Raw genomic sequence first — 26,929 nt, forward strand, 5'->3', positions numbered from 1 at the left:
GACTTTGCTAGACTCCTTCATAAATATGGTCAATAAGAACATGCTGGGATTGTTGCTAGAAATTAATGAAATACTGGGGCAACTGGGTGGCTCTGTTGGTTAAGCGTCATACTCTTGATCTCAGCTCAGGCCATGATCTCACAGTTGGTGAGTTCAAGGCCCACATCAGGGACTCCGCGCTGTCAGTGTGGAGCCTGCTTGGGATTCTCTCTTTGCCTCTCTCTCTCTCTCTCTGTCCTTCTCCATGGTGTACCAGACCATGCCTCACATTCCCTAAGAGGGAACAGAGGTTCATAAGGTATGTGACAGCACACATGCTGCATATGGGGAGAGAAATCCCTAAGGAACATGAGAGGGCACCTGTCCTTGGCGTGGAGTCCTTCCAAATGTCTTCCCTAAGCTCCCTAAGGGATGAGAATGGAGAAATCACCCGGTCCCGCAGCATAAGGAACAAGGCAGGGATGCATTCTCTTTGGACTCCTTCATCTCCCTGCGGACATCCATACCAACATGGACTTTCTTTTCTTCTAAGTGTGTAGCTTAGGAGAACGTCTTAGCTTCTGATAGACTGCAGGTAACTTCTGGAGAGACTGAAGCAATTTTCTCCGTTTTTGCTTAATAGAAATAATTCAGTCTAAGTGCCAAGCCTGTGTAAATACTTTCTGACAGACGAAACAGCTTATAAATCCTCAAGAGCTTTTTATTCTGTTTGGAAAACGCTTTCCACTCTCAGTGTGCCCTGAGGGCCTGTTGTGCAGGAAGGCCTCACACTCTAAAGAACAAAGATGGGACTTGGTTGTTGTTGTTGTTTTTTTTTTTTATTTCATTTATTATTTTGAGGAGGCAGAGTGAGAGAGGGAGAGAGAGAATCCCAAGTAGGCTCCATGCTTCCAGTACAGAGCCTGACATAGCACTCGATCCCATCAACCTCAAGACCATTACTCCAGCCTGAATCAAGTTGGACGCCTAACTGCCTGAGCCACCCGGGTGCCCCAAGGACTTGGTTTTAAAACAAACAAACAAACAAACAAACAAACAAACAAACAAAAATAGGTATCATTGTCCTGGAAGACTAAGGTTCCCTCTGACTCCCCAGTCTTGTCCACTTTGAGCATAAATGCATTAGCAAGAGCAGGAGTGAACCAGATTCTCAGGATTTCCCTGTCAGCACCGCTGGGTCCTTGCTTGACAGGTGACAAATGGCTTTTCTTCTTTTTTACTTTCACCCTCAACCCCTGACACATCTGAACTCTTCCTTTTGGGTCTTCTCTGGCCTTTGAGAATAACAAAACAGCTGCGTGTTAAGCAGAGGTAAAGTAGCCTTTGAAAAGGTTATTTTGACTTTCATAAGCTCCAAGTAAGAGTGAAGAGAAGTGATTTAACTTGCCTCAAATGACAGTATATTCTGCAGTTCAGAACAACAGCATATTTGGGGTTTTGCTCATCGTTGTTTTTGGCGTCATTCCGTAACTCCCATCTGACATACCGAAGCCAGTGGAGAGAAGGGGTGTTCACCTCCTACCCTCTCTTCTGAGCAGGACACTTTGCTTTCTAACTCTTTACTCCTCTTATTTCATCCTCCTGATGTTAGCATATGTGTGAGCTATGGAGAATACTTAGAGATAGCTTGGTGTATTTCTTTGTAGATATTTTTGTGTATTATTTACCTTAATAAAGGCCCTGGAGAACAACTTCCAGAGACATGGAATTGGGAGACCATTCTCCATGAGTCTCTCAAGTTTCTGCACATATTGCCAAAGAAATACTGATTGTCCTTTTTTCTGGGCCATATTCCTAAGGATGTTTATAGAGTGAACAGTCTTGGATAATATAGTATCTCCCGCTAGAGCAACGTGAAGACAGGCTCACTGCCCATTATCAAAGATCCAGGTTACCCGAGCTGAGGTATAATCCACTGTGGCATAACCCACTACATGTGCTGGTGGATTATGGCTTTCTTCACAGTGCCCTGTGGGACCTACGGCTAATAGCATAGAAATGGTAATGCTATTTCTGCGTGTAATAATAATTAGCTGTTCTTTGTCTCTGATCCAAGGGACTTGTGTCTTCTGCTAACCTCCATAAAACTATGGCAAGCTAACTTGTTTGTATGTAAGTTATAATCTCCATCCCTTCCTAGTTGTTGACACATAGTTCCAATTTCAAAAAGATGACAAGGATTCTTAATGTACTGATGCTATATCAAACTCTCAGGATGTCCTAGTGCTTTCTAAAATTCTCAGAAACTTATTATATATGTGTAGAACAGTAAGTGCATTCGTTCACTGTTCTCCTTGAATCATTATTTCTGGAAACTTCATAAAAGTTAGCAAAAAACAAAAAACAAAAAAACCACTCAACTTTCAAACCACTCTCTTGATGGTATTAGGTCTTTGATCCATGCACTAAGGATTAAGCCCTGTAAATGGCTAAAACAATTTGTGTTCACTAAGAACACAAAAGGTGTCTCTGTTCCCATTGTATAGTTTGGTCTAATTATTCTGAGTCAGTCACCTTTTCAAATCAATTTATGCATTTACTTCAAAAGTGAATGAGACAGGCACCCTCTTGCCTTCATGGAACTCATATGTAGGTTAATGGGAAATACAACATTAAAAACCATAACATAAAAATTATGTAATAAGTTAAAATACTACAAGTGAAAAAAAGACTATGAAGTACTAAGAAACATGATAGAGGATGTGGTGAGTGATTTTTTTTTTAAATTATTCTCTGAGATGTCAAAAGTAGCATAGGTTAGCAAATAACAACATAGCAAAATTATAACTCTTTGAACTGAGATCTTTTTCCTTCTCTTTTTTCCCCCTTGGATCTTACAGATAAATAAGAAATAAGAACTGAAATGTCTCTGTTCTTCACAAATTTACCTAAATAAAGTAACATTTCCACTAGGTAAAGTGGATGTTTGGAAGGTTTCAGGAAAATCAAGAAAATCTCTCTAGAGAGAGATGACATTGCTTCATCGACCATTTTTGAGGAGACGCTGAAGTTTGTGGGGGCAGTTGTGTGGATTAGAAGCCACAGGGAGTGTGCACAGTAGGCTAGATTTAAGACCTGAATTTTCACACTTTTTCAGTCATGTTATCTAGCTCTATTTGGGTGCCTATAGCCTGTGATAAATACCTGAACTGTTAAGTATTAAGATAAGTCATTTGAAATAATGAGGAGGGGGGCCACATATAAAACAATGGATAGTTGACAAACAATTTAAATTAAAATTCCAGAAAAACAGAAACTTGTAAAATATTCTAGTCAACTCTCAGCTTCTTTCGATTCACAGTTTAATGTGAGCAGAAAAATGGCAAAACAGCAGAATCAGCTGATAGTCTAGAGCCGTAGGGAATAGTCTGTATATCCTATGCGTCTGTCACTTTGTCTGTCTGTCTCTCTCTCTCTCTGCATGCATATAAAGTATATTTAGCTCCTCAGTTTTCTGAATAATCCAAACATTTGTGTTTGAATTCGTGAACTATTCCAAATGTTGCAGGTAATTTGCTAAAATCTGTACTCTGGCCTCGTGTTGGCAGCATTTAGTCATAAAATCCAAGAGATAAAAGCCATCTTTAAGTGGGAATGAAGAAGGCATGGGATGGGGAGGGATTTGATTGAAGGATGGTTAAAAAAAAAAAGAAGAAGAAGAAGGTATTATTATGTTCATCTAGATTAAAGGAACCTAATCCACTTGAAATTACTCTTTTAAGAGGGTGCCAGGAAGGAATTTATTTTTCTTTGTAGTGATGCTAGGACTTGAAATAACTTAACCAGCAATTAGTGACTTCATGGGAAAGCAAAATCTCCTGTGTGTTTGTGTGACTACAGATGAAGGCCAAGGAGCCAAGATGTGGTAGACCAGTTGCCTTCTTGTGTGAGCAATGGTAGATGTTTATCTGATTCTCCTTGAAGGCCATGTGTATATCCACGAGGCTGAGGCTCCCTGCCGAAGCACGCAGACCGACCCTTGCTATCCAGCAAACGGTATCACCCCAGCTCTTGCTTCGGGTTTGATGACCCTGACTGACCTACGTGGCTCACTTTGGACAGGGATTCGTCTCTCTGATTGTCTCTTGCTCCTAAAAGTGAACACCACCTTACACACTGGTATACGATTTCTGGTTTGATGTCACGGCGTTGTTAGAGAAGTGTGTTTTCTCTAACTGGTGGTAGCACAAATGCCCTCGCCTCCATTGTGTTCATTCTGTGAGACTTTCATCCCTGACTTCAAAGTCAAATTTCTTTCATTTCTTCATTGCTTGTGAAGGAGGGAATCCTGGGGCGAGGCACAGGTGGGGATAAAACGCCTTCTGATGTCAGAGGCAAGACTTGATTATGTTGCCTCTGTTTGGAAATAACCACATGGCGTTCACGTTCTTTCTTCACATCCGACGCTTGCACGTAACAAAATTCTGGTGTTTCCTATGGGACTCTTGGTAACTGCTACGACTTTATATGAATTACAGCTCAGGACGGTAGAAACCACTAACTCCTGTTGTGATTTTATAAAGGAAATCCTCTTGCTCGATCCAAGTCTGTCTCACAGTGTCAGCACAGAAAGCAATTGTGTTGGGTTTATAAAGGCCCTGTTAGTCCTATCTATCCCTACCAGAATGGATCCAAGTGACACTTTCTTGAGAATTTGTACAGAGGAAACCATTTCCATTTAACCACAATTGAAACTAAAACAAATATTTCCTTCTGTGGAAAGTTACCCTACAAAAATTTCCACTGACAAGTGGAAGTGTTGTCAATCAGTGAAGCCTTATAGATGGTATACTTGTGGATGCATTTTTAAGTGGGGTAGAGTAGGGGCTCTTGCTGAGCTCTTACTATATATCTCCTAGGCTTATAGCGATACAGACATTTACCTCAAGGGCTGGTTTGGGGACTGGATGTATCATAATCAGTGGGGGAATTTAAAAAATACCGCAGATTTGAAGACACTAGCCCCAGGGACTCTTATTCAGCCAATATGAGGCAAAGCTTTGGAATCAGTACTATTTATGTCTCTTATTTGATTTTAAGATCTGCCACGTTTGGGAAATAGCTTCTAAATCCCTAAGAGACGTCAGTTACTTTTTCCTATAATGCTTTTTCATGAAAACACGAAGAAATAAGATGATAATTCCTAATCATGTCAAAATGAATGTTCTATTGCTCTTTTCTTCAGTTGGTTTTCATTTTTTCAAAAAACAAGAAACAAAAAACAAAAACGTGGTGGTGGCAAAGCACTCGGGGGGAGGAACCAGGTTAGGCAAACTTAAGTAATTTGTCAGATATCTTTTAGGTACTCTTGGGCCCTCTCTTTGTCCACGGTTGCCTAGGTGTCTGTACCAGTCAGGATAAATTAGGTTATATCCTGGAAACAAACAGTCCCCAAATCTCAGTGGCTTAATACAGCAAAGCATATTGACTGTGCATGCTACAGATCCATAAAACCGATGTGGCTTTGTTCTGCAGCATTTCCTCTGGGGCTCAGGCTAACAGAACAGCCTCTGTCTAGAATATTGTTGGTTATTATGGCAGTGACAAAGAGGACATGGTGAGCCACATGTAGGCTCTTAGAGCCTCTGTCCAGGCAGTGCCACACAGCCACACCTAAATTCCATGGGGAAGGGTGTATAATCCTCCAACAGGGAGGGATAGCAAATATTTGAGAGAGTGCACCACATAATTCTTGTCAGAAAATAAATAGTGCTGGTCTTAAACCAACAGAAAACAAGTATTTATTGAGTACCTACCAGGTTCAGACACTGAGAATACATCAGTCAATGGAAAATACAAAATCCCTGAAGTCCTGGGGCTTTCACTGAAGGAGTGGAGGGAAAATAAAAGTAAATATTGTTCTCTGAAGTAAAATAAAGAATAGCTAAGAGTGATAAGATTGTAGGGCGTTCTATTTAAAGTCATCAGGTAAGTGTCCTGTGAGATATTTGAGTGTAGAATTTAAAGAAGAACATGGAGTCCATTCCAAAACCTGGAGCAAGAGACTTTGAAACGGGTAGCAGCAGTTGCAAAGGTCCTGAGGCAGGAACATATATGGACTGATAGGAAGTACAGAAAGTCCAGAGCAGATAGATATCTCCATTCCAAAAAGGAGAAATAGGAAAGAGGGGGTAACGGGTCTCAAACAATTCCAAACTTCAAGGCAAAGTCCATGAGATCTTTAAGGCTCAAGTATCATCCTCTTTGGCTTGATGTCCACCCTCCAGGTCCAGAGGTGGCAGATGTCCCGCCTTCCAGACACATTGGAGTGGAAGTCCCACCTCATGGACCCACTAGGGTTGTAGTCTTGTCACTGAGGCTTTGCCCAATTGAGGTTAGACCTCCTGAAGGCTCTGACCAACCCCACACCCACAGCTTGAGCAGAGACCATCTGGCCTGTTGGGAATTGAAGTGATGGCCTCCCTTTTTGAAAACAAGGAGGTGGTGGTGATCATCTCTGACTATAGGGTTTTGTCTTATAAACCTCTGAAGCCCACAGTCTTCCTTCATCCTTCAAATCTCTTTCTGCTTCTTCCTTCTTTGCTTAACAATTCCATCTTTATGTCATTCCTGTTGTCTCACATTTTACCATGAGTAGTCAGAAGGAGCCAAGCCATACCTTCAACACTTTGCTTGGAAAATACTTCAGCTAAATAGTCCATTTCATTGCTCACCAATTCTACCTTCCACAAAACAACAGAACAGAAATAATTCAGTCAAGACATTTAATACTTCTTAAGAAGGGTTGCTTTGTCTTTGATTTTAAGTAACATGGTCCTCATTTCCTTCTCAGATGTCATCAGAATGGACACCATTGTCCATATTTCTACCAACATTCTGTTCAGGATTATTGAGAAAATCTCTAAGAAGGTGAAACTTTCTCTATAGCTCTCCTCTTCTCCTGAGTTTTTACTAAAGTCAACTTCAATGGTCTGCTCAGGGCAAGATAGGCTTTTTCTAGAAAGTACCTCAAAAATCCTCCAGCATCTACTCAATGTCCAGTTCCAGAGCTGTTTAGGTATTTGTTAAAGCTTCACCTCACTTTCAATACCAATATGTCTTAGTCCATTCAAGATAATAGGAACATAAATTTATTTCTCACAGTTCTGGAGGCTGGGAAGTCCAAGATCGAGGGAAATTCTCTGTCTGGGGAGGGCCACAGTCTGGTTCCTAAACAGCAGTTATCATGCTGTGTCCTCACATAGTGGAAGGGGTGAGGGAACTCTGTGAGTGCTGATTTCTAAGGGCACTAATACCAAGAATGATCTAATCACCTCCTAAAGGCCTCACCTCCTAAGACCATCCTCCTGGGAGTCAGGATTTCAACATATAAGTTGTACAGGGTTAGAAACATTTGGTCTAGAGGAAGTTCGTTGGTCATTTTCGCAAGAGAGGCTTAAGTGAAGTTGGTAAGAATTTAAAAGCTTGACTTGAGGGGCTCCTGGGAGGTTCAGTTGGTTGGGCGTCCGACTTTGGCTAGGGGCATGATTTCACAATTTGTGGCTTCAAGCCCCATGTCTGGCTCTATGCCGACAGCTGGAGCCTGGTTCCGATTCTGTGTCTCCCTCTCTCTCTGCCCCTCTCCTGTTCACACTATGTGTCTGCCTTTCTCAAAAATAAATAAACATTTAAAAAAAAATTTTTTTAAAGCTTGACTTGAGTGATAATGGAACCTGAGAATTTGGAGAGCAAATGTAGACTCTCTTAAAAGGTTTCATGATAAATGGGAACAGGTAGCTAAGGCCCACAGCTTATCAGTTCTTTTCTATTGTAATTGTATAATTTTACATACTTACCAGCAGTACTTGGAAAGTCCCACTTTTTCCACATCCTTGCCAACACTTGGTATGGTCAGCTTTTGTTAATTTTACCCATTCTAATGAGTATACAGTTGTATCTCAATGTGGTTTTAATGCATTTCCCTGATGACTAATGATATTGATCATCATTTCATGGGATTATTACCCACTAATATAGCTTCTTTTGTAAAGAATCTCTTCAAATTTTCCACTTTTTTTTTGAGAGGTTTTTCGTCTTTACAGTTGAGTTATAGGAGTGCTTTATGTATTCTGGATACAAGTCATTTGATATCTAGTTTGCCAGTAGTTTCCCATCCTTCATGGCCCGCCATTTTATGTTTTCTTAGTGGTGGTTTTCAGTAAGAAAATGTTGCTAGTTTTTAGTAGATCCAACTTACCAATTTTTATTTTATGCTTCGTGCTTTCAGTATTCTATTTAAAAAGTAACTACCTACCCCAAGATTGCAAAGATTTTTTTCTTATACTTTCTTCTAGAAGTTTTCTCATTTTGTGTATTATATTTGTGTCTATGATTCTCCTTGAGTTAAATACTGGGTATCATGTGATGTGAGGGTTGATGCTTATATTTGCCCTCAGAATATCCATTCGATACGACAATATTTGTTAAAATCACTTTCCAATTTAATAGTATTGGCAACTTTGTCAAGACCCAATTGACCATACATACTGGCTTTACTAAATAGTTGGGCAGTGATCCCTCTTCCTCTTTTTTAAAAAATATATTTGAGTAAGATTGGTTTTATATCTTCCTCCAGTGCTTGATAGAATTCACCAGTGAAATCATTGGGACCTGGACTTTGTCTTGCTGGAAAGGCTTTGATAACAAAGTACTTTGCCTTAATAGATGGAGAGTGACTCATAATATTTTTTTTCTTTTTTTTATATGTAATAAAATTTATTGTCAGATTGGTTTTCATGCAATACCCAGCACTCATCCCAACAGGTGCCCTCCTCAATGCCTATCACCCACTTTCCCCTCTCCCCCACCTCCCATCAACCCTCAGTTTGTAATATGTTTTTTCTTATGTTAATTTTAGTATGTTATATTTTTTGGAAATGTATTCATCGCCATAGTCCAATTTTTTAGCATAAAGTTATTCATAGAATTGTCTTACTGTTCTACAATGCTTGCAATATTGCTAACCCTCTTAATTAGTGATATTGGTGATTTTTCTTCTCTTTTTTTTCTTGATTAATCTTGGTAGAATTTTGTCCAATTTGTTGCTGTCTTCAAAAAGTCCATTTTTGGCTTTGTTTAGTTTTTTGTCCACTTTCCATTTTATTGATTTCTGTTCTTATCTTTATTATTACTTCACTCTTCTTTTTTCTGGTTTCTTTAAGTGAAACTCAAGTCGGTGCTTTTAGATCCTTCTTCTAATTTCTAATATAACTCTGGTTGGAAATAAAGTATCCATAAAGGTGAAGGTTTGTGTATGCATGTGTGTGTATGTGTGTATGTGTGGGCGTACTCTAATTCTATTATATTAATCTATGTTTAGTTTTAAACCAGTACCATATGGTATTGATAACTTTAGATTTGTAGTAAGGTTTGAAATAGAGAAACATGAGTCTTCCAATTTTGTTCTTCGAGAATGTTTTATTTATTCTGGATCCATTGCATGAGCATCATCCCACAAATTTGAAATTCTGTATTTTCATTGTCATTCAAATAAAAATGATTTCATTTCTTTAAGCTTATTTGGAGAGAGAGAGAGAGCGAGCAGGGGAGGGAGAGAGAGAGAGAATCCCAAGCAGGCTCCACACTATTACTGCAGAGCCTGATGGAGGGCTTGAATTCATGAACTGTGAGATCATGACCTCAGCCAGTCAAGAGTCAGATGCTTAATTGACTGAGCCACCCAGGCACCCCCGCCCCCTGCCCGTGATTTCATTTTTAACCCATGACTATTATTTAAGTTCCAGATATTTAGGATTTTCCTAGGATGTGTTACTGTTATTGATTTCTCACTTAATTCTTTCTAGTAAGAGAACTCACTTTATATAGTTTTGATCCTTTTACTTCTACAAAAACATGTTCCATGACCCCACATATGATCTGTGTTTGTCAGTGTTCTTTGAGTACTTGGGGAAAAAACCTGTATCCTGTAGTTTTGGAATGCCGTGTTCTGTAAATTAGATCAAGATGGTTGATGGTGTTATTCAGGTCTTCTGTATCTCTGCAGGTTTTCTGTCTCACTGCTCTGTGAGTGCCGAGAGATGGGTGTAGACATCCCCCACAACTTCAGGCTGTGCTTAAGACTTGCACAGGCTCAAACTGAGAATTGGGGCATGCCTTTCTCTAGCTCTACCCTCTGGGGTTCTTCTGTCATACTCCGGGCCCTGGAAACTTGTATTCCTCACTCCCCGGCCACATATATGGGATATTTCTTGGAATTTTAGTCACTCACAGTTATCACTGATGTAGCACTTGAGAACCAGCCTGCTGTTCGGGCAAAACCACAAGAGAGAAGAGAAAAAAAGGAGAAACTCATTCCAATGTCATTACTTCTCCAGGTTACAACTCCTTTCCACAATCAACCTGTTTTGTTTTGTTTTTTTTTTTTCCACTTTTCATGGTCCTCAAGTATTTTTTTGTGTGTATTTTGTCTAGAGTTTTCAGTTACAATCCATGAGAGTAACAGAGCACATGTGGATGGAGATTTTTGTACCATGCCAGTATTGAAATGCCCAAAAAGTTTTAGAAGTTTTACATAGAAAAACTTGATCTTTTTCACCAGAGATTCTGAACCTTGTGTTCTTTTCCCTATAACGTATTCCTTATCCCCAAAATATATAAAAATATATATTCTATATTGTTTCTTGTAGCACTTTCAAAGTTCTATTGTTTGTTTTGTTTTAAGCATGCTCACTAATCCAACTAAAATTATTTCTTTAATTTTTGGCATGGAATAAAGTGGAGATCTAACTTTAATTTCTTTTTCACTTTAAATGGATAATTGTAGGGGTGCCTGGGTGGTTCAGTCGGATAAGCATCCGACTTCAGCTCAGGTCACCATCTCACAGTTGGTGGGTTTGAGCCCTGCATCGGGCTGTGTGCTGACAGCTTGGTGGAGCCTGGAGCCTGCTTCGGATTCTGTTTCCTTCTCTCTCTGCCCCTCCCCCACTCCTGTTCTGTCTGCCTCTCTCTCAAAAATAAATAAACATAAAAAATAAATGGATAATTGTCTAAATACCATTTGTTGTGTAGTACATCATTTTCCTACACGAATTTATTTCCAGATTGTCCAGTCTGTTCTCTTGATCAATTAGATTATTAATTTCCCAATATCTATCATTATTATTTTCATCCTTTTTGGTCGGAATGTTTATTATTCTTGTTTTATACTTACCATGTTTTCTAACGTTCAAAAATTGAGTGAAGTACGAACCTATTTTTTAAAAGGAAGCCAGTGTTTCCAACATCACTTTTTATGTAAAGTCCCTCAGACACATACACATATAAATGCATTTCTGGATTCCGGATTCTCTACACTGTTCTCTTGTCACCTATTTATCTATTACTTTTCCAACATTTAGCAATACTGTGTTAAACCCTTTTTGATCATGATGTGTATGGTCCTTTTAATGAAGTTCTAATATTTTCTATGCTATGGTGACAAATGTTAATGAGCCTTATTCTGGTGATCATTTCTTCAATAAGAAAACGTGCTAATATTTTATTTTGTGTTTTTGCAACTCTCTACAAGAGCAGGACTGTTGTGTTTTCTTCTTTTAATCTTATAGTCTGATTTTGTATCATCCATCCATAAAATGTTTGGGTCCTGGTTTTTTATTGTATTTGCTTTTTATCTATGCTGCTGGACTATTCTATTTTTTTAACTTCTTAAGGTAATCTTATTAATTTCTATTTTTCTAAGAAAGTCAGTCATTTTGGCTTTAAAAACTACTTTGTGTTGGGGCACCTGGGTGGCTCAGTTGGTTAAGCATTCGAATTCAGCTCAGGTCATGATTTCATGGTTTGTGAGTTCGAGCCCTGCGTCAGTCTCTCTGTTGACAGCTCAGAGCCTGGAACCTGCTTTGGATTCTGGGTCTCCCTCTCTCTCTGCCCCTCCCCAACTCACACTCTGTCTCTCTCTGTCTCTCAAAAAAAATGAATAAATGTTAAAAAAAAGTTTTTAAATAAAAAATTACTTTGTGTAAAAATATTCTCTATTTTCAAAAAAATGTTTGTATTTAAAATTTTGATCTCTTTATCATTCCACCGTTTTTTAGTCTTGATCAAATTACTAAAGGTTTTGTTTATTTTATTGGAACTTTCAAAGAGGCAACAATTTCAGTTAATGTATATATGCTGTTGTGCTATTATTTTTTAAAGAATTAATTTCTTTTTTTTTAATTTTTTTTTAACGTTTATTTATTTTTGAGACAGAGAGAGACAGAGCATGAACGGGGGAGGGTCAGAGAGAGGGAGACACAGAATCCTAACTAGGCTCCAGACTCTGAGCTGTCAGCACAGAGCCCAACGCGGGGCTTGAACTCACTGACTGTGAGATCATGACCTGAGCCGAAGTCGGCCGCTTAACCGACTGAGCCACCCAGGCTCCCCTTAAAGAATTAATTTCTATTTCTACCTTTTAATTCCTCTTCAAGTTTCCTTGCCTGTGTTTTTTCATTCTTCCTCTAGCTTATGTTAACTATTTGGTTCCTTTATATTTAATATCGTATCAAATACTTCCAAGCCCATTTTTTATGATTATCATTTTGTGTGTTTCTCAGTTTCTCTCTTTTTTCCCCATCCTTTATGAGTTTTTGTTTGTTTTGTTTTGTGGCATTTTTGTCTACCTCAGATAAAATTTGTTGGTCTACTTGTTGTATTTCTTAAAAAGGTTTGTTAAAGTCTCCCAAATTAGAATCTCTCTTGTTGTTTGACTACTCCCTGAGCATACGTTCCAAATTACCTATTGATTGCAGTTTCGATGGCTTTCCATAACCTCTGGAACCAGCTCCAGAGGGGGAGAGCCGAGAAGACAATACTCAAGGGTCCTTAATGCAATGCCTATCGCGTCATCTCTTTATCTCCCTAGCTGGAGCCAGATCAGCAGTATTCTTGGCAAGGCAGACCCTGTCTCTGGAGGTAACTGTATGTCATTAATGAGCAAAGCAGTCTCTCTCTCTCCAACATTATTTATAAGATTTCCTTGATGTGATGAGGGAAATTGAAAATTCCCTGGGGAAATTCTTTGTATACACTCTGCACACTCAAAATGTCTAAACTGTTAAATGACCAAACGACTTTGACAACAGGACCTCCTTTTTCCAAGGAAGAAAGTGTGACGTGTAAAAAGGTCGAAAATGCCATGGCTTCAGAAAAGTTGTTCCAAAGCAAATTAAAATTCGAGTTTATTACACCTAGAACATGTTTGTATACGCTCCGTAATTTTATACTAGCAGCAATCCCACGACAAAAGCAAAAAAGGTGTGATTATTGTCACCATTCTGATGGATACCATTGAGTATCAGGGATCAGAAGGGACTCATTCAAAGTCATCTAGCCCAAGATGCAATCAGTATTGGAGTGCACGCCTTATGGCAGCCAAGTTCAAGTTGCTTTCATTTTCCAATAGCAATGTCCTGAAACCTAGAGACTCAATTTCCATAGGAAAGTTCTCCTTGGATTCCAGTCCCTGTAGCTGGTGAGATTTTGGAAGCTAATTCCTCAAGTGTAGTTGTTGAATAGATATTCGTTGGTTTTTTTTAATTAATTATTTTTTTTTTAACTGAAGTCGAGTTGGCACACGTGTTACGTTACTTTCAGGTGCACAACGTAGGGATTCGATAACCCTGTGTGTTACGTTTTGCTCACAAGTGGAGCCTACCATCTGTCAACATACAACACTGCTTCGATACCATTGATTAGACACCGGTGGCTTTTAATAGAAATGTGCCGGATCTCTTCGTGCTTTCTGCCACACTGCACGTCAAGAGGCCAACTTACATCCAGAGTTATGGGCTCCCTTGTCTTTGAGATTTGCTAGGGTTGATCAGTGGAAGTGCCAGTGGACCTGAGGGAGGAACAGGGTGAGGTTCAGGCTTTTATACCCGTTTCCTCCTTGCGGGTTGATTTGAACTGGCCAGGGAGTTGAAGACCCCAACCTTCTTCGCCCAGTTCCCTTTTTCCCTCTTCCAGTAGCAATTTCCTCCCCTTGATTTCTCAGGCATGGAGCAAAAGTGCTTTTTTAGAGTTACTTTCCCCAAGTCCTGCACCATCCCTTGGGGTTTCTCTAGGCCCTGCTCATAGCTTTGCAAGGGTGTCTTTTTAAACAATCCTCAAATTATCCAATTTGAATGTGCCAGCTGTTTTTTGCAAGAACCCTGACTGATAAACAAAACAGATTACTATTATGTTTATAGCTTAAGTCAAAAAAACATGGGGTGAAGGAGCGAGTTTCCTCGCCAAGCCAAAAGCTATTCATAGACTTACATCTGATTACTACAGTTTTGGAAAGGAGTTGGCTCTTTTAATATATTCTTCATTGGGGATTACACATTTTTCTGGACCAAAATCATAATCGGATCCAAAAGATTTCTAATACTTTGTATATTGTTAATAAAATTCAACAGTAAAAGGGAAACAAAAGAGAGAAAAGGAGACAACCTTTTAGTTTCCAAAGCAGAGAGAAAAAATTATGTATTATTCCTAAATCACTGTGTTGTCATGCAAACTTCCCTGGGACACCACCCTAAGAAGTCCCTTAGAAGACTTAGATCCTCCTGATTCTGATTCTTGGGGAGCTGAAGCAGGCATGGGGCACTGCAAGGGCTCACTTTGCAGAATTCAATGTAAGAAGGGACTAGGAATGTGTTTACATGAGAAAAGAGAATTTGAAGCAAGACATTTTTAGCAGGCATCCATGTGTACATGAGGATTCACACGTGCACACACACGTATATATCACACACACACACACACACACACACACACACACACACACATCTAGAAAGGCAACTCCGTGGAGAAAATGGTGTAATTCTCAGAATTCATTCTGGTGCTTGGGAACTAGATGGGAAAGATGACTATTACTTTCCTTTTGAGCCTAGGGCAGGGTGATGTACTACTTACTGTGTTTGGTATTTTCCGCCAGTTGGCCACAATTTGGGTGGCTGGGAAAATAAACTTCCTTCCCGTTCTCCTCCCTATTCCCCTGCCACGGGTTCAGTTTTAATATAATGCCATAAGGAATATTATCATTCAAAAAATAAGAAAGGAATCAAGCTACGTAATTGTGTAATCAATATAGGACAGATTTCCTCTGTCAATGTGGAGTGGAGCGTTATCTTTCAGCGGATTTGTTTTCCTGTTGTTTGTACTCTTTTGCATTTTGGTGATAAGTAGGCGCGAAATCTAAAATACAATGGCTGTGCAGTCCCTGAAGTGTGTGAAGTCAAGGAAAGCAAGAGTGGGTCATTTATGCTAACAATTTTCAGTTTTGAGACAGTCTCTCTGTTGTCACTGTAGGTAAAGAGATAAAGTTGTCCGTAAGAAGTTTAAGTTCTAAAATGTGTGTCCTCACACAATTATTGCAGTTACTAATCCCTTGGTTTCATTTTTAGCAATGCAATGGGTATTTCTCTGGACCACCAACTTAGAGGTACAAGCATGGCCCAAGTCAATGTTACAGTGATTTGTGTACCAACCCTTGGAGGTTTAGAACAAGAAAGGTGACAGTAAGCACTTACAAACTAAAATTCGATTGTACATTTATTTCCTCATTTCCCAGAATGAGACGAAGTAACTATGCTTCAAGTGAAAATTGATACTTTGAAAGCCATAGGTTTAAACATACTGCTTAAAATTACAACTAGGGGCACCTGGGTGGCTCAGTTTGTTCATGATCTCAAGGCTAGTGAGTTTGAGCTCCATACAGGACTCTGTGCTGACAGCTTGGAGCCTGGAGCCTGTTTCGAACTCCCTCACTTTCTCTGCCTCTTCCTAGCTTGCTCTCGCTTCCTCTTTCTCTCTCTCTCTCTAATATAAGTAAAAAACATTAAAAATAAATAAATGAATAAAATTATAACTACAATTGCTATTTGAACTTCAAATAGTCTATTTTTTTTTCAAACGATATAGTAACAGATCGCAAAGAAAAACACATGATGTTAAATGTAGAAAAGAACATTCATATGACAAGAACTTTAATATATTGGCTTGCCAATAAAAAAAAAACAGCATAATGATCTACTAAATAAGCAAAATGGCAGCTGGAAACTTCGTACTAATATCAAGCAGAGGGAAGTTTGGGCTGCAAGCCTTTTATCACTTAATGATGTAGGTTAAAACCTACAGAACAGTTACAATTATTTCATATTCCTTATGAGGAAAAATATGATGGGGCACCTGGGTGGTTCAGTCGGTTGAGCGTCCGACTTCAGCTCAGGTCACGATCTTGCGGTCCGTGAGTTCGAGCCCCACGTCGGGCCCTGGGCTGATGGCTGGGAGCCTGGAGCCTGCTTCGGATTCTGTGTCTCCCTCTCTCTCTGCCCCTCCCCTGCTCACTCTCTGTCTCTCTCTCTCAAAAATAAATAAACATTAAAATTTTTTAAAAATGAATAAAATACACAATTACAGAAGATAAAAGATACATTTACAGAAACATAACACTAGTGGAAGGTGACACCTCTCTTTCTTTATTGACCAAAAAGAGAAAACAGTAATTAACAGAGACACACTTGTTAAATACCCAATTTTAAAAATAATAAAATGTATATTTTTAAGGACCTATAGATATTCATATATTTATCATTTTTTGAAACAGAAAACCTGGTAAGTTCCCCCAAGTAGAAATACTATAGGTAACATTCTCTGACCAAAATGCATTCAATGCTAGAACCAATTAAGAAAATTAGAAACAAAACAAAAACTGGGGCACGTGGGTGGCTCACTTGGTTGAGCTTCTGACTCTTGATTTCAGCTCAGGTCATGATCACAGAGTCACAGGATCCAGCTCCAAGTCAGGCTCTTTGCTGAGCATGGAGTCTGCTTGGGATTCTCTCTCTCTCTCTCTCTCTCTCTCTCCCTCCCCCCTCTCTCTCCCTCCCTCCTTCTGCCCGTCTCCCCCACTCTCTCTCCAAAATATAAAAATTAAAAACAAAACAAAAACTATTAAATAATTCTCAGGTTGATGAATCAATAAAATCACAATTGTCAATATGTAAAAAATACTAGTGAGACAAAAATATTTATTTTTTTTTCTTTTTTATTTATTTATTTTTTTTATTTATATATGAAATTTATTGTCAAATTGGTTTCCATACAACACCCAGTGCTCATCCCAAAAGGTGCCCTCCTCAATACCCATCACCCACCCTCTCCTCCCTCCCACCCCCCATCAACCCTCAGTTTGTTCTCAGTTCTCAACAGTCTCTTATGCTTTGGCTCTCTCCCACTCTAAACTCTTTTTTTTTTTTTCCTTCCCCTCCCCCATGGGTTCCTGTTAAGTTTCTCAGGATCCACATAAGAGTGAAACCATATGGTATCTGTCTTTCTCTGTATGGCTTATTTCACTTAGCATCACACTCTCCAGTTCCATCCACGTTGCTACAAAAGGCCATATTTCATTTTTTCTCATTGCCACGTAGTATTCCATAGTGTATATAAACCACAATTTCTTTATCCATTCATCAGTTGATGGACATTTAGGCTCTTTCCATAATTTGGCTATTGTTGAGAGTGCTGCTATGAACATTGGGGTACAAGTGCCCCTATGCATCAGTACTCCTGTGTCCCTTGGATAAATTCCTAGCAGTGCTATTGCTGGGTCATAGGGTAGGTCTATTTTTAATTTTCTGAGGAACCTCCACACTGCTTTCCAGAGCAGCTGCACCAATTTGCATTCCCACCAACAGTGCAAGAGGGTTCCCGTTTCTCCACATCCTCTCCAGCATCTAGAGTCTCCTGATTTGTTCATTTTGGCCACTCTGACTGGCGTGAGGTGATATCTGAGTGTGGTTTTGATTTGTATTTCCCTGATAAGGAGCGACGCTGAACATCTTTTCATGTGCCTGTTGGCCATCCGGATGTCTTCTTTAGAGAAGTGTCTATTCATGTTTTCTGCCCATTTCTTCACTGGGTTATTTGCTTTTCGGGTGTGGAGTTTGGTGAGCTCTTTATAGATTTTGGATACTAGCCCTTTGTCCGATATGTCATTTGCAAATATCTTTTCCCATTCCGTTGGTTGCCTTTTAGTTTTGTTGGTTGTTTCCTTTGCCGTGCAGAAGCTTTTTATCTTCATAAGGTCCCAGTAATTCACTTTTGCTTTTAATTCCCTTGCCTTTGGGGATGTGTCGAGTAAGAGATTGCTACGGCTGAGGTCAGAGAGGTCTTTTCCTGCTTTCTCCTCTAGGGTTTTGATGGTTTCCTGTCTCACATTCAGGTCCTTTATCCATTTTGAGTTTATTTTTGTGAATGGTGTGAGAAATGGTCTAGTTTCAACCTTCTGCATGTTGCTGTCCAGTTCTCCCAGCACCATTTGTTAAAGAGACTGTCTTTTTTCCATTGGATGTTCTTTCCTGCTTTGTCAAAGATGAGTTGGCCATACGTTTGTGGGTCTAGTTCTGGGGTTTCTATTCTATTCCATTGGTCTATGTGTCTGTTTTTGTGCCAATACCATGCTGTCTTGATGATGACAGCTTTGTAGTAGAGGCTAAAGTCTGGGATTGTGATGCCTCCTGCTTTGGTCTTCTTCTTCAAAATTACTTTGGCTATTCGGGGCCTTTTGTGGTTCCATATGAATTTTAGGATTGCTTGTTCTAGTTTCGAGAAGAATGCTGGTGCAATTTTGATTGGGATTGCATTGAATGTGTAGATAGCTTTGGGTAGTATTGACATTTTGACAATATTTATTCTTCCAATCCATGAGCAGGGAATGTCTTTCCATTTCTTTAAATCTTCTTCAATTACCTTCATAAGCTTTCTATAGTTTTCAGCATACAGATCCTTTACATCTTTGGTTAGATTTATTCCTAGGTATTTTATGCTTCTTGGTGCAATTGTGAATGGGATCAGTTTCCTTATTTGTCTTTCTGTTGCTTCATTGTTAGTGTATAAGAATGCAACTGATTTCTGTACATTGATTTTGTATCCTGCAACTTTGCTGAATTCATGGATCAGTTCTAGCAGACTTTTGGTGGAGTCTATCGGATTTTCCATGTATAATATCATGTCATCTGCAAAAAGCGAAAGCTTGACTTCATCTTTGCCAATTTGGATGCCTTTGATTTCCTGTTGTTGTCTGATTGCTGATGCTAGAACTTCCAACACTATGTTAAACAACAGCGGTGAGAGTGGGCATCCCTGTCGTGTTCCTGATCTCAGGGAAAAAGCTCTCAGTTTTTCCCCGTTGAGGATGATGTTAGCTGTGGGCTTTTCATAAATGGCTTTTATGATCTTTAAGTATGTTCCTTCTATCCCGGAGACAAAAATATTTAAAGTGTATACATTTATATCACTCAGAAAAAAATAGAAGTAAGTGAATAAGGTGCCATTTGTTAAGTGAGGACAGTGAAAACCAAAATAAACGTTAGGAAAACAGAAGGAAGGAATTTTTTAAAATGAGGAAAAATGCAGAAAGAGAAAAGGGATAGACTTGGTTCTGTGGGGAGGAAAAACATCAAAGACAACTAAATAAATAAATCATTTACCAATACTGCACATGGGCTAGAACAGAAAGCAGAGGAAAGAAACACAGGTTCGTAAAATAAGCAATGAAAAGGGAAGATGACTGCAGATGATGAGAAAAATCATCATATGAAAATACTTTGCACAACACTATACCCATAACTTTTATTTTATTTTATTTTATTTAAATTTTTTAACGTTTATTTATTTTTGAGACAGAGAGAGACACAGCATGAACGGGGGAGGGTCAGAGAGAGAGGGAGACACAGAATCTGAAACAGGCTCCAGGCTCTGAGCGGTCAGCACAGAGCCCAACGCGGGGCTCGAACTCGCGGACCGCGAGATCGTGACCTGAGCTGAAGTCGGACGCTCAACCAACTGAGCCACCCAGGCGCCCCTACCCATAACTTTTAAAGCTTGGATTTTTTTTTTTTTCAAGAAGAAATAAATAGACCTCAAATTGTGGGAGAAATCGGGAATGTTGTCAAAATTTCCCCAAAAGCTTCTGACACAGAAGGAGTCTTTGGTCATTTTTTGTTTCATTCTTCCAAGAAACAGATTACTCCAATATGATTTAAATTTGTTCCAGAGCAACACAAAACAAGGAATTCTCTGCAAATTCCTTTATGACACCAGCACATGGATGTGATAGTAACATCTAACAGATTCTCTCTCCCTCTTCCCCTCCCCTTCTTTCTTCCTCATAAGAATCCTTAATCTTATATTAGCAGAAAGAATTTAGAAGTACCTTAAAAGAACAATACAACGTAACCAACTGGGCTTAACTCCAAGAAGGTATACAGTTGATTTCTTGCAATAAGGCAGGTCATTGCAGATGCTAAAAGGTATCTGATTAAATTGAGGACCCATTCCTGACTTAATGAAAATTTTATTAAATTATTAATTTTCATTATTTTAATTAATTGACTAGTTAAAAATAAAATAAATCTTTGAGCTCCCCCGAATTATAAATAAAATATTCTTATCATGGTAATAATCCAAATTTGGCAAAAGAAAAGATACTATGAGGAAAGTGGTCTTCAAAAAGTCATAAAAACACCAAAAGAAAATAAAATGGGCATGAATAAACTGATTACAAAATATTCTACAAGCATGTAAAAGAAAAGTGAACCATTCTACTAAAGGGTATTAAATATACTTTAATAAATAAAAATACAGGCCATGTTTTTGTTTAATAAAAAATATTTTAAGGGTATTCATTGATTCACTTTCTTCCAAATAATCTATGATAGCCACATATTTTTTGTTCAATATTGAAGAAATGTTTTTTTAGGAACTTGTCACTTTTTTAAACTTAATTTTTAAAAATAGATAAGGCTCAGAAAATTTTGAAGAATTAAGAAAAGAACTATAAGAATGTATATCCTACTTATTAATATATTAACATCGATAAATTAAAATACCTAAAACAGAGGGGCACCTGGGTGGCTTAGCCAGTTAAGCATCCAACTCTTGGCTTTGGCTCTGGTCATGATCTCATGATTAGTGAGATCTAGCCCAGAGTCAGCCTCTGTGCTGACAGGGAAGAAACTCCTTCGGATTCTCTCTCTGCCTCTCTTTCTCTCAAAATAAATAAACTTTAAAAAACACAATATCTAAAACAGAAGTGCTACAAGAGGCGCAGAAGGAGTCTGAATTGAAACATAATAAAGTAGCCAGAAATAGACCGAAGGATATGTGATAGTAAAGTATTTGATAAGAATGGCATTTCACATTGGTGAGAAGATGAACAGAATTTCCAACAAGTAACACTGGAATGACTGGCTAATTTGGGGGGGGGAAACAGCTGTATTCCTAATGAGAAAATAAGTTCTAGATGAATCAAAGTTTTGAATGTATACATAAAGTGAAAAAAGGTAAGGAAAGAAAGGAATAATACGTAAAATACTAGAAGAAAATAGGGTAAGGATGAATAATTTTATAATCTTAGAATAAGAAAATCTTTCTAAGGAAGATAAGTAACTTAGGATCCGTAATTATATTTTGGTAAGTTTGAATGCATTATACTTGAAAGTTTCTGTACCATGAAGTAAGGTTTGAAAGTAAATCCAAAAATACAAGCCAGGAAATATTTGAGAAAGAGTTAATACACATGATATATAAAGAGTTCTAGCATATCAATAAAACAACCACTCCAACAGAAACAGTAGTAAAAATAAATAAATAACAAAACTGGTGTTTTACAAAAGGAGAAATATAAGAACTGGTAAATGTGGAAAATAGTCACTCTCACTAATAGACAAATGGAAAAGAAATTATACATATTATTTTTTACTCATGAAATTAACAGATGTTTATATGACTATAGGGAACACTGAAATGTTCAAGTCTAATTGGTGGGAATGTAATTCTATAGATTTCTGGAATGTAGAGTGGGTGTATAATGTCTTAAATTAGATACCTTTGGCCTAAAAATTGTACTTCTAAACTTTTTTCCCCAAGGAGATCATTGTATAGGTTAAATTTATATATATATATATATTTTTTTCTTTAATGTGTTAAACAATCTATAGCTGTCCCACAGTATGAAACTGATTCAACAAATTAATGTAAAAATTATAGAACATTATATATCCAATAAAACAATTATACATATCTGTATATAATTACCCAGAAAAATGTTCATGTTATATATTTTGGTTGAGAAAATCAGGTTAAAAATACAAGGTAGAGAATCAACTTAGTATGAAATTATGTATAATAAAATCCACCTTTGTAGATGTACCCATAGAAACACACAAACTTTTACAATCATGTATCACTTATAGTTCCATTAAATATAAGTGACAGAAACTCAGACCAAACCAACTTAAGCAGAAGGAGAATTTTTGGGCTCAGCAAAAAGTACAGCATTCTGGTTTGATTTGAGGCAAATCTTTTTCAAGGCTTGAAACAAGGTTGTCAGGAAGAGCCAGCTTTTCTCTGTTTCCAAGTTTCTGCCCTACTTCCTTTGTGGTGGATCTGTTTTCAGAACAGTGTCTCCCCTCATGGTGACAAAATGGCTGCCACCGCTTTTGCAACTCCTTCCCACTTCAGTACTAAAATGAAAGAGAAAGTCTTTTCCTGATTACCTAATTGAAAGCTCTAGGTACATTGAGCCTGGTTACCTAAGTTGGGACATGTGCACACACCCAAATCAACACTGTTACCTGGAAGGTAACACAGTGTGCTGTATCTCATGTTCTACCACATATGCACATGTATATTCATATAGCCATATATTCATATATCATAAACCTATAGCATGTAGCTTGAGCAATGGGTGAGGCAGGGGGGGAGGAGAGGAGAGGGGAGTGTCCCTGAATAAAATTGGTGGTAAGATTACCTGGAAAAGGATAGGTGGATGTTGAATCACTAAAAGAGCAAAGAAAGTTTGTCTCTTCATGATGATGTTTTTGGACATTTTTTTTTCGGCCTACTTTTGCATATTATTTGAGAATTTACCAATTTTTAATTAGCACAACAATGGAAAACTATTATCATGCAGCATTGTTATATTTAGACAGACAAGTCTTTTTTCAAGGTAAAATAAAATATGTAGATATTTCTATAAGTCATGCTGTTTTTGCTCTTTTGCATCTCTGCCTTGTCTTTCCCTCACTTAGTTTTGTTTCCTATAAACCTCTTGCTATTATTTCTTTCTGTTACCATTTTTTTTCTTTTTAAAGGAGAGCACACTTGAGTGCATGCAAGTGGGGGAGAGGCACAGAGACGGAGAGAAATAATCTTTTTTTTTTAATGTTTATTTTTATTTTTGAGACAGAGAGAGACAGAGCATGAACGGGGGAAGGGCAGAGAGAGAGGGAGATACAGAATCGGAAGCAGGCTCCAGGCTCCGAGCCATCAGCCCAGAGCCCGACGTGGGGCTCGAACTCACGGACCGTGAGATCGTGACCTGAGCTGAAGTCGGACGCTTAACCGACTGAGCCACCCAGGCAACCCTGGAGAGAGAGAATCTTAAACAGGCTTCCAGCCCAGCCTAGGGCCCAATGGGGGATTTGATCCTACAACCATGACATCATGACCTGAGCTGAAATCAAGATTCAGACACGTAACCAACTGAGTACCCAGGCATCCACTGTTAACCTTTCCATTGCTGTGTTCCAAGCTTGCAAGGTCACAGCCAAAAAGAAAAAAAAAAAAAAATCTGCACAAAAAGTAAAGCTCTTTACCCTAGGAAGTATTTCAGAGAAAGAACCAGAAAAGTGAAGAAGTAGGTGGTGGTCCCAGAATGTTTAAAGGCAGCATTCAGGGGCTCATTTTGAATTTATGTTTGCATAGCAGACATAATTTTCTGCTTTGCTTGGAGATTCATGGGTGGCTGGTTGCTGGAGGGAAGGATGGCTTTCCAAAGCCTAGTTGATGCTGCCTTTTGTGAATCGTTAATTTATATCAGTGCCTCAGATACCTTCGTGTGCACCTGAGTCACGGAAGGATCTGCTAAACTGCAGATTCTGACTCAGTATGTCTAGGTTGAGACCCAAGATTCTTCACTTCTCACAAGCTTCCAAGGGATGTTAATGCAACAAGACTATGGGCCAGACTTTGAAAAGGAAAGTTTGGATGACATTTTCCTATCTGTGAAGTAAAAACCCAAGCCAGCTATATTCTGCATGTTTTTATTAAAATTAATAATATATTACAATATATATTTGTAACTATTCCAGGTTTATTTGCATATGCTGGTATTTTTCTATTTAGGGTTAATTTTTTTTTTAAATCACCAAAATTTGATTCTCTGTTACATCATTTTAAAAGAAGGCAAATAGGGGCGCCTGGGTGGCGCAGTCGGTTAAGCGTCCGACTTCAGCCAGGTCACGATCTCGCGGTCCGTGAGTTCGAGCCCCGCGTCAGGCTCTGGGCTGATGGCTCGGAGCCTGGAGCCTGTTTCCTCTTCTGTGTCTCCCTCTCTCTCTGCCCCTCCCCCATTCATGCTCTGTCTCTCTCTGTCCCAAAAATAAAATAAAAAACGTTGAAAAAAAAAAATAAAAGAAGGCAAATACTTCGACTCTCTCCCCCAGTCTCTAATATAAAATCCCAAATCTGTTTTTACATGTATTCCATAAGGAAAAAGAAATGCTTTCTCGCCATCTGAAATGCTATTTTTCTTGTTCTGGAACCAAAGATTACTCACTTCAACTTCGAGTTACACTGGGGTTATGGAAAATCCCTTATTATTTTTTTAACGTTTATTTGTTTTTGAGAGACACAGAGACAGAATGAGAGTGGGTCAGGGGTAGAGAGAGAGGGAGACACAGAATCCAAAGCAGGCTCCAGGCTCTGAGATGTCAGTACAGAGCCCGACATGGGGCTTGAACTCCCGAACCGTGAGATCATGACCTGAGCCAAAGTCAGACACTCAACCAACTGAGCCACCCGGGCGCCCCAGGAAAATACCTTCTTGTTTGAGATTTCAACAATGTGCTCCAACAAGAACAAACTGAAGAACTTGCTTTATTGCTTTGAACCAGCGGAAGGAGCAAGGTGCAAAGAACTTCTCTTGAAGAAAAAATATTTTATTTTACTTTATTTATTTATTTATTTTGAGAGAGAGAGAGAGGGAGGGAGGGAGGGAGGGAGAGAAACCTATTGGGGGAGACGAGCAGAGGGAGAAAGAGAGAGGAAATCTCAAGCAGGATCCATACTCAGTGCAGAGCCTGACACAGGCTTCAATCCCATAACCCTGGGATCATGACCTGAACTGAAATCAGGAGTCATGCTGAACTGACTGAGCCACCCAGGCACCCATGTTTAAAACTTAGATTCCCCCTTGTGCAAAATGGTGACTCTTCTTCCTCACTGTGAAACCGTGTGACCTTGGGCAGCAGACATAGCCTAGACCTAGTTTTCAACGCCAATAGCAACTGAAAGCTCAAGCCATTTAATCTGTCAGAGGCAAATGAATTCACTTTGGATTACAAACATTTTTAATGATTTTTAATGATGTTTATGTTTTTAAATTTCACATACCCTCTCCAACTCCAGTCCCTTTGCCAGTCCCTCTTGGCTCTGCTAAGATTGATGGAATCTGGGAATCAAGGTCAAGGACAGGGGTCTTCTTTGTTCAAAAGGAGTGTGTGTGTGTGTGTGTGTGTGTGTGTGTGTGTAAAACAGAAACACCACTTTCCATACCTCCATTGGTTTGTATGCCTTTCTTTCAGCTTGCTCCAGGAGCCAAATTTGCTTTTGGCAACTCCACTAGAAAATTCCAAAATGGTAGCTGTGTGAGAATTTTAACTTAGGTTTAAGCGTCTCACTTGCCCTTGAGTTCCTGTGTCTCTTTTTGAATATGGCCTCCCTGGTGGGTGGGCCATGCTGTTATCTCCCTTGGGCCCCCTTGCTGCTATCTTGACTGCATATACAGCTAACTTATCTTTTGGAAGCTTAACTGGACTTTATCGTCTGTACTCAGCACCTACAAGTACCTATGTTCTTCTCTGGCTCCTTGAAGACCACTGTTTCCATATTTTTCACATTCTTACTTCTTTAACTATGCCTCTGTGACAGTTACTGGCACTTGCTAAGAAGATAGAGTGATACAGTAACATAGAAATTTATAGCAACAAAAATCATGTTGATGGAGTACCATATGACCACAACCTACATTTATTTTGGCCAGAGACATACAGTTTTGGTAATCCCAAGCATCTCCTCTTTAAAGCCTTCTTACATAGTAAACAACTTCTCTTTTTTAATGTAAAATCATGACACTTGTTTGATAATGGATAGCAGGTTGAGGTTGGCCATTGGTACACACAGCAAAAATCCTAACATGCAGGTTTAGCATTCAGCCTTGCTGACCTGATGACAGGAACAGGGCTGGCCACAATATCCTCCTGAGGCTTGCAGATCCCCTCACACTCCTTTGTCCAGGCCTCAGGCACCTTGGTGACCCTACCGGAGTTTCAGAGTTAATGCCTCTAGCATTGTATACAGACAGAAAAACAAGTCTGGCGTATGGATGTGACTAAGTTTTAAATGCATAGGAAGAAAATTATGTTTTAAGTTTTCACTGATCTTGGGGTACAAAACTTAAGCTTTGGGAGAAAACCAAAAAATTCAAGTATGTTTTGAATAATCATTTATTCTAGAGCATCTGGCAAACATGAACTTGGAAGTCTGGGAGAACCTCCATGTGAACAATGGCCACTTTCCAAAGAACAATAAGGGACATATATTTTAAAAGCATCAACAGAAAAGCACGAACCACAATCGTCTGCAACACAAGTAATGAGTGCAGGAATTGTAAAGGACGGTGATAATAAGTGGAAGGTTATGCCTTTAAGTCTTGCCAGTGAAACCCAATTTAATGAAATGAGGCTTTAATTATAAAGCCAAAGATGACTTTCTCTTCTATTTTTAATTTTATGGATGAGAAGCTGCAGAAATATGAAAGAACCAAATAAAGGCATCAAGTAAGAATAACGTCAACTCCTTTTCTTACCCTGGTTGG

General features: G+C 38.9%; 1 protein-coding gene across 1 annotated transcript in view; it reads left to right on the top strand.

The window, feature by feature from the left end:
* Positions 1-26,684, top strand: part of ZNF475 (zinc finger protein 475) — a 131,010-nt gene extending 104,326 nt beyond the window's left edge. The window contains exon 9 of the mRNA XM_040444323.1: positions 26,568-26,684. The gene's annotated coding sequence lies outside the window, so the exon portion shown is untranslated. The remainder of the gene's footprint in view (positions 1-26,567) is intronic.
* Positions 26,685-26,929: the final 245 nt, after the last annotated feature.

This window comes from Herpailurus yagouaroundi, unplaced genomic scaffold, assembly GCF_014898765.1.
Source record: "Herpailurus yagouaroundi ecotype Mexico unplaced genomic scaffold, PumYag 192, whole genome shotgun sequence".
NCBI classification, from domain to species: Eukaryota; Metazoa; Chordata; class Mammalia; order Carnivora; family Felidae; genus Herpailurus; species Herpailurus yagouaroundi.